Here is a 17,574-nt window from a genome sequence, read left to right as displayed (position 1 = left end):
GACTCCTGAGATCTATACTTGGCTCTGCTCACTCGCAGTGTGATCTTCATCATTCTGTCCCTCAGTTTTCTCCCTCTGTCAGGTAGGATTAATAGCAATACCTGTCTCACAAGGGTGTTTAAGGCACTGTTAACATTTGTAAAATGCTTTGAGATCCTGAGATGAAAGGTGCTACACAAAAGGTAAATTATTATTACACTTGTATCTGACATTGTCAGTGTTGATATCAAGATAATACACAGGGATGGAGGGAAGAAACTGTGTACAGGGAATTGTCAGATACACTTTGCATAACTGAATCTCTTGGAAACCTCCATGTATAGCCTCCAGGTTTTGTTCTTTGAAAGCAAATGTGAAAAACTACATGTTTCCTGGGACGCTGGAAATACATGTGGTGCTTTTAGAACTGGTTGTATAAATAGAGTCACAGGGGACCAGGCCTGGTTGCAAAATTAGGGCTGGGAGAGGAGTGCACAGTGTATCTATGCTACTTGGCCGTAAGGAGTTCTATGAGATCATACATGGTGTTATAAAGTCTATGCTATGGGTTAGACTGGAATGGACACAGCCAGCAACTAAAGCTGTGTGAAACTCGGTGGTTTGGATTCGCAGGAATTCATTTACTTCATTTTCATGGTTATGAACCTCTTGAGATTGGTCAGATTAGGTTTAGCCAAGGGTTTGGAACTGGGGATCTGAGACCAAGTCTCACCTAAAATATAAGTTTAGGTTTGGGTTAACTGGTGCTGGAATCTCACAAGCTGTTCTTAACAAGTTAGAGCCAAAACACGGAATCGCATTGGGGTTCCTGAGATTCCCACATTCATGAATGTTGGAAATCTTGTGAAATGAGTTTTTCCTCAAGGAGATTTCCACCAGGTTGAATAATGGACATCTCGGGAGAGCAGCCATTCTCTCCATATTTCAGTCACATCAAACTTATTACCTGAAAATAGGCCCCTTCCAGTTTTGGACTCAACCCACAATCAAAGCTATCATATCTATATGTGTGTTCCAATCCTGGGATTTAAATTCAGACCTTATCAAGCTGCCCAACTCCTCACCATATACACATAAAACTGAATAATTTGGGATTTCGGCCTGTCTGTATTTTCAGATTAGAATGAAGCCAAGAACTCAAAGTAAAACTCAGTTGAATCTGTTGAGTTTCACTTCTTAACACATTCAAACCACAGAACCCTCATTGTGCATGATTTTAATCCAAATCATTAATTAGCCCAGGTGTCCTCAAAATATTTGTAAGCATTCATGGAGTTTTCAACAAACTTCATCTCTAAATTTAGATCTGTTAGCAAAACCAAATAACAAGTAGGTGAGTTTCGTATGGCTTCTTATTTGGTTTCAATTTTTTCCCGGATTTACTGCTAACATGGAGGATTCAGCGAGATCCTGACTGTAAATGCACGTTTTGATGAGAGGCTGGCTTTTCTAGGCACCCTAAATATCTAATTTCCAGGAAAAGGAAGGTAGCAGTCATACATTCCGGCAATGTGATGTCTTTATACTTTATTCTTTTTTGGCTCTTACTTCCTTCTAAAGTACACAGAAGCATAAAACTGCTTGCACAGGGAAAAGCTGTGTTTCCATCATATGGTTCTTTTTCCCACCACCACATTCCATAGTAAAACTATAATTTGACCCAAGTTCTTTCCTCTCCCTATACCTATTTTTGGGTTTTCAGCACTGAAAGAAAATCTGAAGTTTCTACAAGTCATTTGGTACAGGACTAGTAGGTTTTTTTTAAAAAAAACAAATATTACAACTTTGATAACAACTTAGTAAAAACCTATTAAAAAGACATAAGGTTTGTTTGAAGTAGGTAGGCCAAAGCAGTGGACTGAATTTCAGATAGCGCAAAAGATGACAGTGTTTTGAGGCCAAGTCCAGGGTACTCAATGATCCCATGGATTTTGCCTACCCAACAATTTCCAAATTGGTGGGCGCATCTATGGTGGTTGGTTGTTCTTGTTAGTTTCGGATGTATGCATCCAAGATATAATTTAATTTCCAAAATTATAAGCCACATGAACATTCTATGGTTAACATGTTTTAGGATGAAAATGGATTGGTGGCAGGGTGCAGGGGATGAAGGAATACAGACATCCAAATTTTTCCCTATTAAGTGGAAATGGCTCTCTTATTTTTAATTTAATAGGACTGTTTACCGATAATCTTCAAAATGTGGTGGGGTCTGTATAAAAGGAATAGGTTTCAAAACACGTTTTTCTCCATCTTTAAAATATAGTTTACATCACAAGTAGAATTCTCAGCATTAGATCTGATGATCATGGGAAGCAGAAAATCTCCAGGAAAACAGTTGAAAGGCATAACAGCAATTAGTCTGCATAGATGAAATAAGGATGAAGGAAAAGAAGAATGGAATAATGGAAAATACTCCAGAATTTATCAAAAAGCTCCTGTAATGAAGCTAAAATAGTGAAATGATCTGAATACAAGGGGAAAAAAAATACCTTAATGCCTCCAGATCTTGTGCCGAAAAGATATAAAACAAAACTTCAAATTTAGAGCTCTTATATATGTACATACTAAGTACATGAGAAGGTTACTCACCTTGTGTAGTAACTGAGGTTCTTTGAGACGGTTGTCCTTGGGGGTGCTCCATGTTAGGTGTCTTGGCGCCCTGCGCTTCTAATTGGAGATTTGTAGTAGCAGTGCCCCCAGTTGGCCGGGTACTAGCTGGGAAAGAACTGAGATAATAGAAATATCTAATGCTATGAGGACACTGCTGGCATTCCAACCGAAGCCAAAGACAGTAGAGAAAGAACTGGGGGATGGTTGGCTGCACATGTGGGGTAACCCTTCGGAGTGGTGCGAGATGGCTGCCGCGCATGCACGGCCAATCAGGGCACTGCTACTACAAAATCTCTGATCAGATGCTCAGGGCGCCAAGACACCTAAAGTGGAGCACCCCCAGGGACACTCCTCAAAGAACAAAAAGCTACAGTCTGAAGCAGTCTTTACATTCTAATGTCAGTAATATCCTACCTACTTTACAAAAAAAGAGCTAAGAATAATTTAATTAAAGCTTCCTCCACTAAGTCATGACTTTACTCATGTCTACACAACCATGATACTACATGATTGAAACATGATAGATGAACACAAAGCGCACAGTCAATCTGTGGAACTCCTTGCCTGAGGAAGTTGTGAAGGCTAGGACTATAACAGGGTTTAAAAGAGAACTAGATAAATTCATGGAGGTTAAGTCCATTCATGGCTATTAGCCAGGATGGGTAAGGAATGGTGTCCCTAGCCTCTGTTTATCAGAGGGTAGAGATGGATGGCAGGAGAGAGATCATTTATGTTCTTATGAGTGCAACTCCATGATAGTATTCTCTGCCATTATACATGTGTTAAAGGAGGTATTTTTGTGTGTCATTTTAATACTATGTGAAATAGTTTTCTAAAGTACATCTCTGTATGTTAGAGTATGACAACTCAAAAAGTGAAATTCATCCCCGTGCACTGGGGTATAATGCTCTGTGAACAATTTAAGCCTTTAACATGAAGTGTGGTTCTGCTTTGAAAAGTGGCTCTGCAAAGATGGCATCATGTTGCTCCATATTCATTCTGTCTCCCCCATATTCAAATGTGCTCACTACATGTTTTTTAAACTGACAGCCCTTCATACTCAGCCTGCAATTTGAGAGTCATGCTGGATTCCTTCCTTCTCCTTCCCTCTCCATTAATAAAGATTCTACAAACCAAATTAGGCCTTCAGCAAAGCCTCTGCTACCCCATGGGCTTCAAAAAGTGCAGCCCTCCATGATCATGTTCTTCTGATCTGAACATTGCCTTAGTCATTTCTTTCTCCTTCCACCTTTCCTGTCTCTCTCTCTCTGTCTGCTGTGTTCAGTTCTTTTCTCTTTCTCTCCCCTCTGAAACCTCTGTTGAGTTGCTAATCCAGACCCATCACTTTCCATCCCTTCCTGTTAACTGTGTCTGATGCGCTCATATGACTGTTCCAATAAAGCATCTTCAGCACACACTGCTGAGATACTGCCACACTCTCCATCCCCTGACCCCAGTCTCTTTATGTCTTCACCATGCTCCATCCTTCCCCTAAGAACAGATTAGCCAGTTAAAGTGGAGGGAGGGAGGAATGGTCAGACTTGGGCTTACCCTTGCTGTCAAATCTTAAATCTAATTAGGAGATCTTGACTGATTCCTAGACCAGAGAAATATTGTGACAGTCTAAAGGCAAGCGTAGGGCAGTCCTGACAGAGGAGGGCTTAGCTAGAATTGAGCAAATCCAACTGTAAACAACCCAAATCTTTGCCTACATCTGAGTCTGGACCCAATCAGGCGCAGTTTGAGGTTTAAAAAAATGCATCACCTATTCTCCCACTTTGACATGCTTCTGCATTTCTGGAGGAGTTGGAAGGTGTAAGAGGCTTGGGAAAAGGGCTCGAGCCACCCCTAACCTTTCCGTGAGCAAGATCTTGTGACAGGGAGAGTGAGAAAACCACTGAGACTGGACTTTCTGGTGAGAAAGAAAGAAAGAAAGAAAGAAAGAAACGTTTTGATATAATTCCACTTGGTAAACATGTTCACAAGGTTTGGTTTTGTTCCCTTCTGAAACAAAAACAAAATTTCAAAACTTCAAAAGTTATTGCAAAGCAGAATCATCAGTCTCCAGCCAGCTGTAACCAGAAGCATGGGACTGGAAATCTGAGAAAAAAGGCCGTACTGGTGAGTTTTCAGACTTAATTTGGTAGAACAAAGTAGTTTGGAAGATCTCTGGATAAGCAGCAATTGTTTTCTGTGCATTTCTGAATCACATTTATGAACCTTTCAAAGTCCATCCATCAGTAACCCTAACTGGCTTGCAAGGAACCAACAGAGCTGTCATGCAAGGCATCAGTGAGGATAACACAGATGAAATTCAGACATCACTGGACATAGCATTATGTTTGTCATGTCTCAGTATGCTCCAACCACTTCCTGTGTTTTCTTGATTGTGTTTTTAAATAGAAATTTCAAATTATTTTTGTTCTCTTTAGGAAACAAATACTTTGGACATAAAATGCCTTCTAAAACTGTTCTCATTAGGTATTTCATAAGTCATATTTTTAAACCCACAGATTCACAAATGACAAGTATCATACCTCCCACACAAGTGCTCGCTTTTTGTCTTGAGAGAGAAGGTCATAAAAAATTACATGAAATATGCTTCACAGAGGCAAAAAAATTAACAAGAGCTTGACTTTCAGGAGGCCATTTTCTGCAACAACCCAAACAAACAAGTTCCACATGCAGTATTCACTTATCTGTAAAAAGAAACAACTATCCAAAGCTCCAAGTACATGTGGCAGAGAAAAGAATGAGATGAAGAAAGAACATTAATGCGTGTCCTGTAGAAGATATCTGCAGCCGTCTAGGCCCTGCAAACCCCAAGGAATGGTTGACTTCTGCAGAAAAGCAAAAAAGTTCCAAATGCTTCAGCCACATTCCAGGGAGTTGTGGAGCTACTTGTGGGAGACAAGAACTCATATAGATGCTTCTTCTGAGTCAGCATTGAAGTGATAAAGAAGCAGAGAGTTAGGGAGCACTGTACTGCTTGAACTACTTTAGGATGAGATGCATAATCCAGGCTTTGACCACTTGTGATCACTGTGCTGTATGCAGTGATGTAATTGTAATGACCAGTTCCTGTGTATGGCACCTTCCAGATTCTAAGGAGTCTGCCTACTTGTGGCTATGAGGCACCCTGATCTAGAGTGTAGTTTAAGTTCAAGATGCAACATGTGATAGAAGAGATGCATTTGCACAGTGGTCTCTCTCATGGAGACATCAGGTCTCTCTTTTTCTTTAGTCTCTCAATCTCAAATAAAAATCAATGAGACTGAAAGTACAGGGTTACTGCTCTCTAAGACTGAAAAAAAAACAATCATTAAAGCTTCAGTCGGCCTTTACATATGAATAGGGATATTATAACGAGAGGCCAGGGTAAAACTTTCAAAAGCTTGTAAATGGGACTTGGGCTCCTAATCCCAATGACTTTACCCCTGATAAATTCAAACACAGTTCATTACATTCTACGCCCTGAGTATCCTCTGCAATTTCAGCTGGATGTGAGGTGATGAAAGCAGAATGCCAGGGCATATTGTGAAGGCCAGAAGTATAACTGGGTTCCAAAAAGAATTAGACACATTCACAGAGGATAGGTCCGTTGGTGGTTATTAGCCAAGATGGTCAGGATGCAATCCCATGCTCTGGGTGTCCCTAAACCTGTGACTGCTAGAAACTGGGCCTGGATCACAGGGGATGGATCACTTAATAATCGCCCTGTTCTGTCCATTCCCTCTGAAGCATGTGGTACTGGCCACTGTCAGAAGACAGGATACTGGGCTAGATGGACCACTGATCTAACTCAGTATGGTTGTTCTTAATTTGGGCTTTAGTTCATACATCAATTTGTTTGTTACACTTATGAAGCATTTTGGGATCATTCAGGCCAAAAGGCCCTGGATAAAATGTTTGTCATTTTTGTATTAAAATGTAAAGTGTTAGCAGAGGATTTTGCTTTCCCATAGCAGCTTCCAACGAAATCCTTTTGTCTGGAAACTTGAGCAATGCGCTTTCGTGAGCTGACACAGCCCTGGGAAGGCTGGCACAGGTGTCCATGGAGATGGAGGCATATTATGTCTCATGAGTCATCTTGTATCCTGTGCCTATTAAAGCTAAAGTTGTTTTGTCTCATGGCAGACATGAGAGGTATTTAAAGCTTTATTCAGAGAGGTCTTGGTTAGTTTGTGTTTGTACAAGATTAAAAAAACGCAGCATCCTGTATGTCTGCAGCAAAAGAAGAAAAACAATTGATCCAACTGTTGAAGATACTATAGTTAGAGTGTACAAAGCCTCCTTTTTATGCTCCTTGTGTATAGTTCTATAGTAATTAGTAATTACCGAATATTCCAAAGCTGTCAGTGGAACGTCTCCAAAACTGTCATACTGAGATCTGTGAAACCGTGTACATATTTTAGCACTGAGCATTTGACGTGTTATGGATCAACACTGATTTCCTGTTTCTCTAGTTTCCAGGATCCATAACAATGCAATTATAAAGACTGTTATCCATTGTATTGATCAAGTAGAGATTTACCAGGGAAGATGTTTTCCAGTTACAATTACCTGTTTGTAATGTAATGTATAAAAATACTATGCCCTATATAACATGACGTACAGGGATGTCAGATTGCTTTATGAACATTGAATTCAGCCTCACAATACCCTCTAAGGTGCGTAAAGATTATCATCCCCAATTTACTGATGGAGAAACAAAGGTACAGAGAGAAATTAAGTGACTTAACAAAAGTTACTTGAAGGATGTCTGTTGCAGAGCTCGGAAATAAACCTATTTTAACTCCTAGTCCTGTGCTTTAATTTCCATGCCATCCACCCCCTCAAAATATACCTTTTGCATATTGGATTGCATACGATCAATCAACAATAAATAGAGCAGAGCCCTTTCTCTATCTGGGGCTGGCCTGCTGAAACTGAAACAGAAGCTGAGTAGGGGAGAGGGAGGTAAAAAGTCACCAAGGCTGCTGTGATACTTTCTCTCAGGCCCCAGGGGACTGGCCTGACTCGGCCCACAGAACTTATTAGATTTTAAGGGTTTGTCTACATAAGGAAGTTAGTAAGCAGCAAGCTAGGGTGTGAATTTACCACACACAAGCTATTCCACACCAGTTCCCAGCATGGACACACTTCCTGTGCACTTCAGCTTAGTAAACTTTCAAGCATACTAAGCTAAACCACCTGAGGGCATGCTTAGTGTGCAGTAGTGTGTCCATACAGGGAGTTAGTGTGGAGTAGCTAGTGAGCTGAAAATTCACACCCTAGCTTGCTGCTCCCTAACTTCCTCATGTAGACATGCCCTTAGCTGGGGCGCTCTAAACCAGCATCAACTACTCCTTCACTGAGACTTTATTAAAGGGGATGTACTTTGGTTAGTTTGGTTTTGACTTCCCTTTACGTGGATTATTTACTTTGCACTTTCTGAACACTCTGCATTTGGAAGGGGCAGGTCAGAAGATGGTTTAATTCCAAACGCTAGAATCTGCTTGGAATCGTCAGGATGACTTGAAGACTTCCTACTTCAGCAAAACTCCTCCATAAACCCCTAAAAGACAGCATGCAGACCTTAATTTTTCCTACTATGTTTGGCCCACCACTCTTACATAGAGAATAAAGTGAATAAGTCAGAGCTGATAAACAGTGCAAAAACTTTTAATAAAACCTACCCTGGATCCAGCTGTTTAACTCCCACTGACATCAGTGGGAAATGCACAAGCAAATCTGGGGCAGCAAATTGCTCTTACACTATGGTAGGGGTTTTCAAAAGCCCTCAGGATTGGCTTAACTCTGTTCCTGTTGAAGTATAAGGTAAAACTCCCACAGACGGCTGTGGGAGCAGAGCTGGGCCAGCACTGAGTGCCTAGCTGCCATTTGTACCTTTCAAAGTCTCCCCTATATCATCAGTGGGAGTGGTCTTATTTACGACAATAGATGGGCCTAAATAAGTTCAGGTAGTTCATCATTTATGTGGAACTATTGTTCTGTTCCTCAGAGGAGAGACTCATGACTGCAGAAGATGATGAAGATGGACTACAAGGATTATCTTACATACATGTTGGTAATAGAATAAATTCAGCCCTAGCATTTGACTCTGTGATCCTTACTCTATGAAAGAGCCTATAGATTTAATGGGACTTCATAAGAAATAACTAGTTGGTAAAATATCATGTACTACTCAGAATAATTAAGGGTGACAGAATCTGGCCCTTATTTTAGTCACTAGACAATAAAGATATTTATTCTAGGTTATTAGTATGTCTTATTTGTGTCACAGTAGCAGGGCCAACGCTTCCATTTAGGCGACCTAGGCAGTTGCCTAGGGTGCCAGGATTTGGGAGGGCGGCAGGCTGTTCCAGTGGACCTCCCGCAAGCGTCCCTGCGGAGGGTCCGCTGGTCCCGTGGCTCCGGTGGAGCATCTGCAGGGACGCCTGTGGCAGGTCCACCGGAGCCGCGGGACCGGCGAGTGGCAGAGCGCCCCCTGCGGCACGCTGCCATGCTTGGGGCGGCGAAATGGCTAGAGCCGGCACTGCGCCTAGAGCGCCAAAAACCCTGGTGCCGCTCCTGCACAGCAGTACTTAGAGGCCCCAACTAAGACTCGGAGCCCTTTATTCTATATAGTCTATGCTCTGAAGAACTTGCAGTCTAAATACATAAGACAAGCAAAGGGCTTGTCTACACACAGATTTGAACTGATTTAACTAATACTGATCTTGTTAAATCAGTACAATTCCCTTGTGTTGGGTGCACTCATGTTGATTTTAAATTGTTTATATCAGTTCAGCTTAAATTGATGTGTGCGTCCAGAGTGGGAAGTTCCACCAATTTAACTGACCTGTTTTTAGAATCAGTTTAGCTAAGTCAGTGCTAAAACTGTGTGAAGGGAAACGGAATCCCAGAGAAATGAAGTGACTTGCCTGAAGCAGGGGCGGCACTAGACATTTCGCCACCCCAAGCACAGTGGCATGCCGCGGGGAGCGCTCTGCCAGTCCTGCGGCTCCGGTGCACCTCCCGCAGGCTTCGGTGGAGCCGCAGGACCAGCGGATCCTCCTCAGGCACGCCTGCGGGAGGTCCACCAGAGCCCTGCCTGCCGCCCTCCCAGCGACCAGCAGAGCGCCCCCCGCGGCATGCCGCCCCAAGCACGCGCTTAGCATGCTGGGGCCTGGAGCCACCCCTGGCCTGAGGTCATAGAGCAGGTCAGCGACAGATCCAGAAAGCAAATTCAGTTCTCTTGACTCCCAGTCCAGAGCCCTATATACTAGACTGTGCTGCCCCCACAATGAATGAAAAATGAATAGATTAAGCTAAAGTGAAATATTTTTATTTATTTATGCCTGATTTTGCAAGTAGACAAGCAGTAAGACTGACTGCTTGTGCTCATGAAAGATCCCAGGACACTTTTCATAAAAGTTGAGATATTAACCACAGTGTCTTAGCCAAATTCCCATTTGAATATTGACACTCTTTTTACAGAAATCACCACTGCAGTTTCAATTAGATCTAGTATTTTTCTTTACTTCCTGTCTTATACTTTGTAAGTATCACTATTCATTGCTAAGCTGGTTGCATTTCACCCTGCACGAAGCTGAATTTCAATGTTGGATGAAATGACTCTCATATGTAAATTGCGAAGTCCCCTTATGGCCCTCAGGATGAAAAACACTGTATATATTAAGCCTTACATTCACAAATATTGAAATGGAGCATCCGTATACAGTATACTTTAGACCCAATACTTTTAAACATCTGCCACCACACGCATGGGGACTGTTGCTGGATAACTTTCTGCTATGTATCTTTTTTTCATTTGCCTGTCAGCAAATTGCTGACCTCCTCTCAGATAGGTGTGTTTGATCATTCTAAAACCAGTGGTCCAAACTGAGAGATGGTGTAAATAATGTAACTCCCCTAGTGTTAATGACATTGCTCTCTTTGCTTATCTGAATTTGCCCCACTATTTGCTCCTGTTTATTAAAACAGACCAGCAGATTACTATATGCATATTTTCAAGTTTGCTAGGGGTGCATACTGCGGAATTATTACAAAATGAACCCAAATTAAAACCTGCACAGTCCAGTGCTTTGGAAAAATTTCAGATCTGGATCAGAGTTTGCAGCTGTCTACCATGTCTATAATAATGTGACAAAGCGCTTTATTTTGGCACCTCTGAACCTTGGAAAGATTCAGATACAGATAAGAACTTTGCCACAGTAATCTATCTCGATTCCCTCTTTTTTTGCTTTCTAAAGATCTGGTCAACAAAACAATAACTACCGTCCATTAGTTAAGTCTGTCTGTCTGAGGTGCAAAAATAGCCATTCCTGAGTCTGAACTTTAAAATAGTTTCTCCTTAACAAGAGCAAAATGTTTCCAAGCTGTAAACTATGTTTATTTCTCTCTTTCGTTTTATAATGTTTAATTTTGGCTTGAGTAGGCGGCGTGGTCAAACGCAACCCAGCCAAGTGAAGGAGCTCAGCTCATAAAGTTGTACTTGGAAAGGTTACAAGTGCTTATAGAAGTTGTAGTTACATCCTGTATATCCATTAACTGTGTGATACCTCATTCTAATTGGCAGGAATATACAAGTAGATTAATAAGACTTTTACCACTTTGTCAGTCCTTTTTTTCTAGTGGCCTAGCAGTGCATTTGTGCAAGTCTTATCTAGTTTTATTAGAAATAAGCCAGAGTTTGAACTCCAAAACTTTTATTTCTAGTCATGTCTGAAAACTGGACATGAAAAAAAAAAACATGTATTCAAGTATTTAATAAAGCATGATTAGCAAACATTTAAAAAAAGGTAACATAGTTATTGCCAGTCAACATGGGATGATGGAAAATAAATCCTGTCAAACTAACAATGTCTTTTTTGATGCAGTTACAGATTTGGTGGATAAAGATAAAGGTGTTGATGTATAGACTTCCATAAAGCATTTTAGCTGATGCTGCATGACATTTTGATTAAGAAACTAAAATAATGCAAAGTCAACATGGCCCACATTGAGTAGATGAAAAACTGGCTCACTGATAGGTCTGAAAATGTGGTTATAAAAAGGGAACCCTCACCGAGTGGGTGTGTTTCTAGTGAGGTCTTGGCCCGATGCTATTTAACATTTTTATCGATTACCTGAGTTATAGGGTGGCTTGCTTCATAGGCTACAGAGTATTGGAGCTAAGCCAACCTTGGTTACAAAATAAGCCCCACCAGAGAGCAATCAGGTGATTCCAGTACAAAAGAAGCAGGAAGTTGCAGTGAATGGGGGAAGATTAGGAAACTGCAGTTATGCCCGTAGACAGTAGTACGAAGGCTCCTGCGGGGTCCCAAGTCAACAGGGGAAAGGCAGCTGCTGAGAAAAGCCCGAGGAGGGCAAACTCCAAGCAGGAATGCTGAGAAACAGAAAGATAGTCCCTCAGGGAGGAAGGACTGTGCCCAGCTCAAACTGAGATGAGGACTGTGAGAGACTGTGTTTTATATGAAAGACTTATTTTGGACTCTCAGGAGAGAGACTGAACTAGGCTTGGGATCTAGAGGGCTAGTATGTACCAGAGGACTCAATAAATTGACCCCCAGGAGGGGATTGGTTGAACTACCTTTGAACTAAATGAGTGCCTGAAAAGTGACTGCTGGCCACCCTGCTACAACCTGGAAGAAAACAAACTCATTGCTAATAAAGATGGCAGATGACTCAGAGACTGGGGGAGTGATCAGTAATGAAGAGAATATGTCAGTGGATCTGGATTGCTTGGTAAACTGGGCACAAGCAAATAATATGCATTCTAATATGGTCTAAATGTATATATCTAGGAACAAAGAATGCAGGCCACACGTATAGCATTGGTGACTATCGTGGGAAGCAGTGACTCTGAAAAAGATTGAGGATCATGGCGGATACTCATCTGAACATGAGCTCCCAGTGTGATGCTGTAGCCAAAAGAATGGATGTAAAAACATGCGACTATCAAATAGGAGTGGAAAGGCTATATTACGTCGATTTGACACTGGTGCAACCACTACTCGGAAAAGTGTGTCAATTGCTGGAGTTAGAAGGGATCCAGATAAGAGCCATCAGAATGGCTAAAGGATTGGAAAATGTCTTATAGTGAAGAGCTCAAGGAGCTCAGTTATTTAGTTTAATAAAGAAAAGGTTAAGGGGTGACATATCTACATGGGACACAGAAAACTGATAGAGGGCTCTTCAATCTAGGAGACAAAGGTAAAACAAGATAGGCTGGATGCTGAAACTAGACAAATTTACACTAGAAATTTTTATTAGGATAGTTAACTATTGGAACCACCTACTAAGGGCTGCAGTGGATTCTGCATCATTGGAAGTTTTTAAATCAAGATTGGATGTTTTTCCTGAATGATGCTCTAGCACAAATAAGAATTAATCCAGGGGGTGCTATGGCCTGGGAGATACAGGAGATCAGACTACATGATTGCAATGGTCCCGTCTGGCCATATAATCAATGTATTTATGAAAATGAATTTCAGAACCAGGAAAAGGTTTAGCTCCAAGTCACAGTAAAGATGGGCCTGAACTAAACCCTCACATCTGAACACCTGAATCATACTAAAATTTGCATGTGATTAGTTTATATTTTGCTGTAATTTATCTTAGATGCCAGGTTCTAAACAGCTGAATGAATAATTTGTAGCAAATAGTTTATATGATAAGTTCTCTTTCTTGGTTTGTGATTTTTTTTAAGGAAATATCACTTTTTTCATTATTTGAAATTATTCACAGATTAACTTCTGCAAGTAGCTCGACTGGTCAATTATTCACACTGAGTTCATTGTTAGTATCTGAAATTCAGATTCAAGTGCTCTTTAATTTTAATTGGACACAGATCATATTGTACACTTCCGTTCCCTAATTTGGTAAGCATAATTCTTAGAAACGGGATCCTTGTGTGAATACTCATATTTATAAATTCAAATTCATTTCTATTAATTTTCCCCAACACTTACTTAAAAGTCCACTGCTTTTGTGAAAGATCACAGGATCAAACCACACGTTTTCCAGCTATAATATTTACTTCCTAATCTGCCTGAACAAAACTTAGTGTTTGGTGTCTTTTCTCTCTTTTTGATTTGTGTTCTGTTGAAATTCTTTTTGAGCAAGCTGTGTGAGTCACCAGCTAGAGGCGAGGAGGTTTCCAGGAGCAGTAGCTGGTGGTGTAACTTATTCTTATGTTGCCAATAAAGGTAACCAGTTCATTTACTTGTGTGTGTGTGTACGATGTGACTCAGACATAACAATTACCAGAGTGATCTCGGGGCGGGCTATATTAACTTCCTATACTATTTATGGGGGTTTCTCTTCCCACAGACTGTGCAGCTGCTATTTATTAAACACAGTTCCCTCTAAACGGGTAAGTTTGTCTAAAAGAATTAAGGCACACTTGCTGAGTGAAGCACCAAGGCAATCAAATACATTCTAGCTAGGTTTCAGACAAAGCACTTTTCCCAAAAAGTTTTTCCTTTACCACAACCCCAATTGTTTAAATACTTCTTTATTCCTTCAACATAATTAGTGCCAAGTGGTGGGAGTCAGCCGTTGTGTATAAGAAACCCAAATCAATGTCAGCTAAGAGTCCAGAGGAAGGTTTCTAAATGCATAAATAAGAGTTAGGGACCTAAATTTCATTGACTTTCAGTGGGAGTTGGATTCTTAATGCTTTGACTATGAAAGTCTCTCCCTTCAGCATTTTCTCCACCATACAGTGTGTCTGTGAGTAGTATTTGTATTGGTAGTATTTTAAAAAGCTCCTAAATCACTTTGGTGCTTTTGAAAACCCAACACATCTCTATTAGATTATCCATACATGTGCACAGTATTATGGAGGTGCCCATTCCAATCAATGGTTAAGACTGGAGCGAGTGTTTGCAATTAAAACATCTCTCTTGTACTTTAATGGTTAATGCCTATTTACCACACTAACTGTTCAGAGGACAATGGAGTTTCTCATTTGTTTATTTTTGGTAAAATCTTTACTCATGTTTGCAAGGGAAGCTTTTGGAGAACTTCCTCTTGAAAGTCTCTCATTAATTGAGGTTCAAGTGGCTAAAGAACCACAAACTTCAAACTGCACACAAGACATTCTCATAACTCCTCAGGGATAAGGTACATAAAGTACACAACCACACTTATCCCTTTCATTCCCCATGATGTAACTGAACTTTCCAAAGAGAAACTGACGCAACTAGCCAGATGCACCAACTACTTCTGTTCTCCAGTGCTATCTCCATACCCACAATACATAGCCCATCACCTTATACTGCATCCTTCGCTGATCCTCCCTCATCCTGGCCTACTCAAGCTAGGAAGTTGTTTCTAAATAGGGAAGAGAGGGCAGGATTCTCCATTGCTGTCAGTAGGAGCTGCTGAATGCTGAGCTTTTTTTGAAAATCATGCCCCAACTGTGGGTGCTGAGCAGTTGAAAATTTGGCCTCACACTCACCTTCCACTCCTCAAGCTCTCAGTAAGTGGGAGAGGTAATGAAGCTCATACGGCTCATATTTACCTATACCTGTATATATACACACTTCTACAGAAGCCTGATGGGCAAAGTCTCAAATAACACCCACATACTCTTCCAGAATAACAATGGCAGAGGTAATGAAAGAGCATGAACACTGACATCGCCATTAATGAACTAAGATTCATAAAGCCCCTGTGCTGTGAGGCAGATAAGTACTATTATCCTGACAGGGAAATAAGATACAGGAAGTTTTTGGCAAAACCTATGAAAAATTCCTATATAGGATTAATAGAAAATTATTAACTTTCCATAAGGTTTTGAAGCTTCATTTAGAAATATATTTTACTCGGTAGTATGAATTCAGAATTTATTTAATTTATTTATTTCAATTCAATCTGAATAAAGCTTTTTTTAAAAAAAAATTGTAAACTAATTGTGTCAGACTATTTGAGTCATAATCAAATGTGAGTAGGAGTAGGGTTACAACAAACATTGCATGTTTCATTCATAAAATGAAGAGAATTTCTGGGGTGTGGCTGTCTGAGTGACCTGGCTCATTACCAGTCGCTTGTGTGTGCATGATCTGAATGAACATATCAGTGCTGTAAGTGCAAATGTACAGCTAACTCAACTGGGAAATGAAATGGTTTTCTTCAGTCTAAATTCTTCATCCCCTTCACAAACAAACATCCCCTCACACTGTTCTGCCACAGAACACAATGAAATGAAAATCAATTTAATCAACATTTCTGTTCTTTTTCTCGTTTTTCCTCTATTTTCAGTGCCTATATACTCTTGTGAGATGTGTTTTAGCAATGCTTATGGACAGATTGGATTTTTCATTTCTCTGTTCCCTTTTCTTTCCTTCCTACATCTCCTATTTTGATTCGCTCATATAATTCCATACTGTTTCCTTTATTTTCTCTGTCTAGTTTCTTTGCTTCCTTCCATCTGCCCCCATCTCTCTTCTCCCACTGCAGCCTAAGTGTCAGGAGTCAGCCAAGCCCAGACTATGGTATTTATCAGCCAGCGCTGATCTCCTTCACCCTTTTTCCAAGGCATGGCCAACTCTAAAGTCCAGTACCTTCAGACTTCTGTCTTGGTGTACAGCTGCTGAGACAGTATATTCATGCATCATCCTGCTACCACACTTAACATAATGTCATACTGCCCTGGATCACTGCCATGCCCTGGGATTAGGGGATTGTTTAATTGTTAATATATTAAAGGAAAACAATAATTTTGACTGGCATAGGATTAAGGACCTTGGGTGAATTTCACCCCTGTGCACAGGGTTGGCACAAGGCACATGTGCCATGTAAGTCCCATTTCAGCCCCATTTTGAAGACTCATGCGAGGCCCAGGCACCAAATAAATTCTCAAAATAGAGCTGAAATGGGATTTATTTGGTGCACGGGCTCTGTGCACAGGGATGAATTTCACCCTTTGTGATTAATGTAGAACCTCAAAGTAATTCCATGGTAAATTCTGACACAGTTAAATGGGACACTAGTGAAGACAAAGGCACTTTCATTGTCCTGAGTTGATTAAAGACAGTTCACTCTAAACTGTTTAAAAAGCTACTGTTTTGTCACAAATATGTGTATGTCTGCTCTGTCTTCACTGGTCTCCACTAACACCCTTTTCCCCAAAGAACCCAATTCATGATTTACCACTTTGTATTCAAATCCCTATATAATATCACCCCTCTCTTTCAACATGTGATCTCTGTTCCTTTGACAGGCACAAATGTCAGTGCACTAATCAGATGGGAGGAGCTGTTGTTACTCCTTTCATTCTCCACTCTTCCTCTACATATATGTCAAATGAATCATGTTCATACTGGCATATACATTATATATATGCCAACATGCTTCATTTAACATAATGTTTTGCTTTATACCTTTTTCTTTCCGCATCTGTAAAGATGGAGAACCTTCTTCTCCTTCACAACAGCCACTGAGAATGCGTCAGTCTATCTTACCATTCCTAGCACAAATCTGCTGAGTTGGACTATTTGCTGTTTCTTTTAAAATAGCTACATGGTATGCCCTGGAGACTGACAGCCCATAGCCAAAGAACTTTTGTCCTTTTTTCAAAGGACGATTTTCGGCCAACTGTGTCAGGGTTACCTCACCATGGAAACAAACTTCCCTCCCAGCAACAAGAGATACACAGAAAGCATAACTTCCATTCCTTACAAGTGCATTTCAGAAGTATGGAGCAGTAAACTAAGCTGTGCTCAAACTGCTGCTGCTGCATGACTCACAGGCAAGTTGTGGATATGCCAAAGACTTTGGCCAGAGTTTTAGTCACACTCTGAATTGTCCTAAATGACAATAGAGAGGATCCTAGGATGGATATCAGTAAGTGCAGGAGGAGTGAGGAATTTATTGCTGACTGAATAACACAATGATCCTGGTAAATGGGGGAGAATCTCTTTAATGAGTTACTCTTCAGAATGACTG

The sequence above is a fragment of the Chelonoidis abingdonii genome, chromosome 5 (genome assembly GCF_003597395.2).
Source record: "Chelonoidis abingdonii isolate Lonesome George chromosome 5, CheloAbing_2.0, whole genome shotgun sequence".
In the NCBI taxonomy this organism is placed as follows: Eukaryota; Metazoa; Chordata; order Testudines; family Testudinidae; genus Chelonoidis; species Chelonoidis abingdonii.
This window is presented reverse-complemented; position numbering follows the sequence as displayed.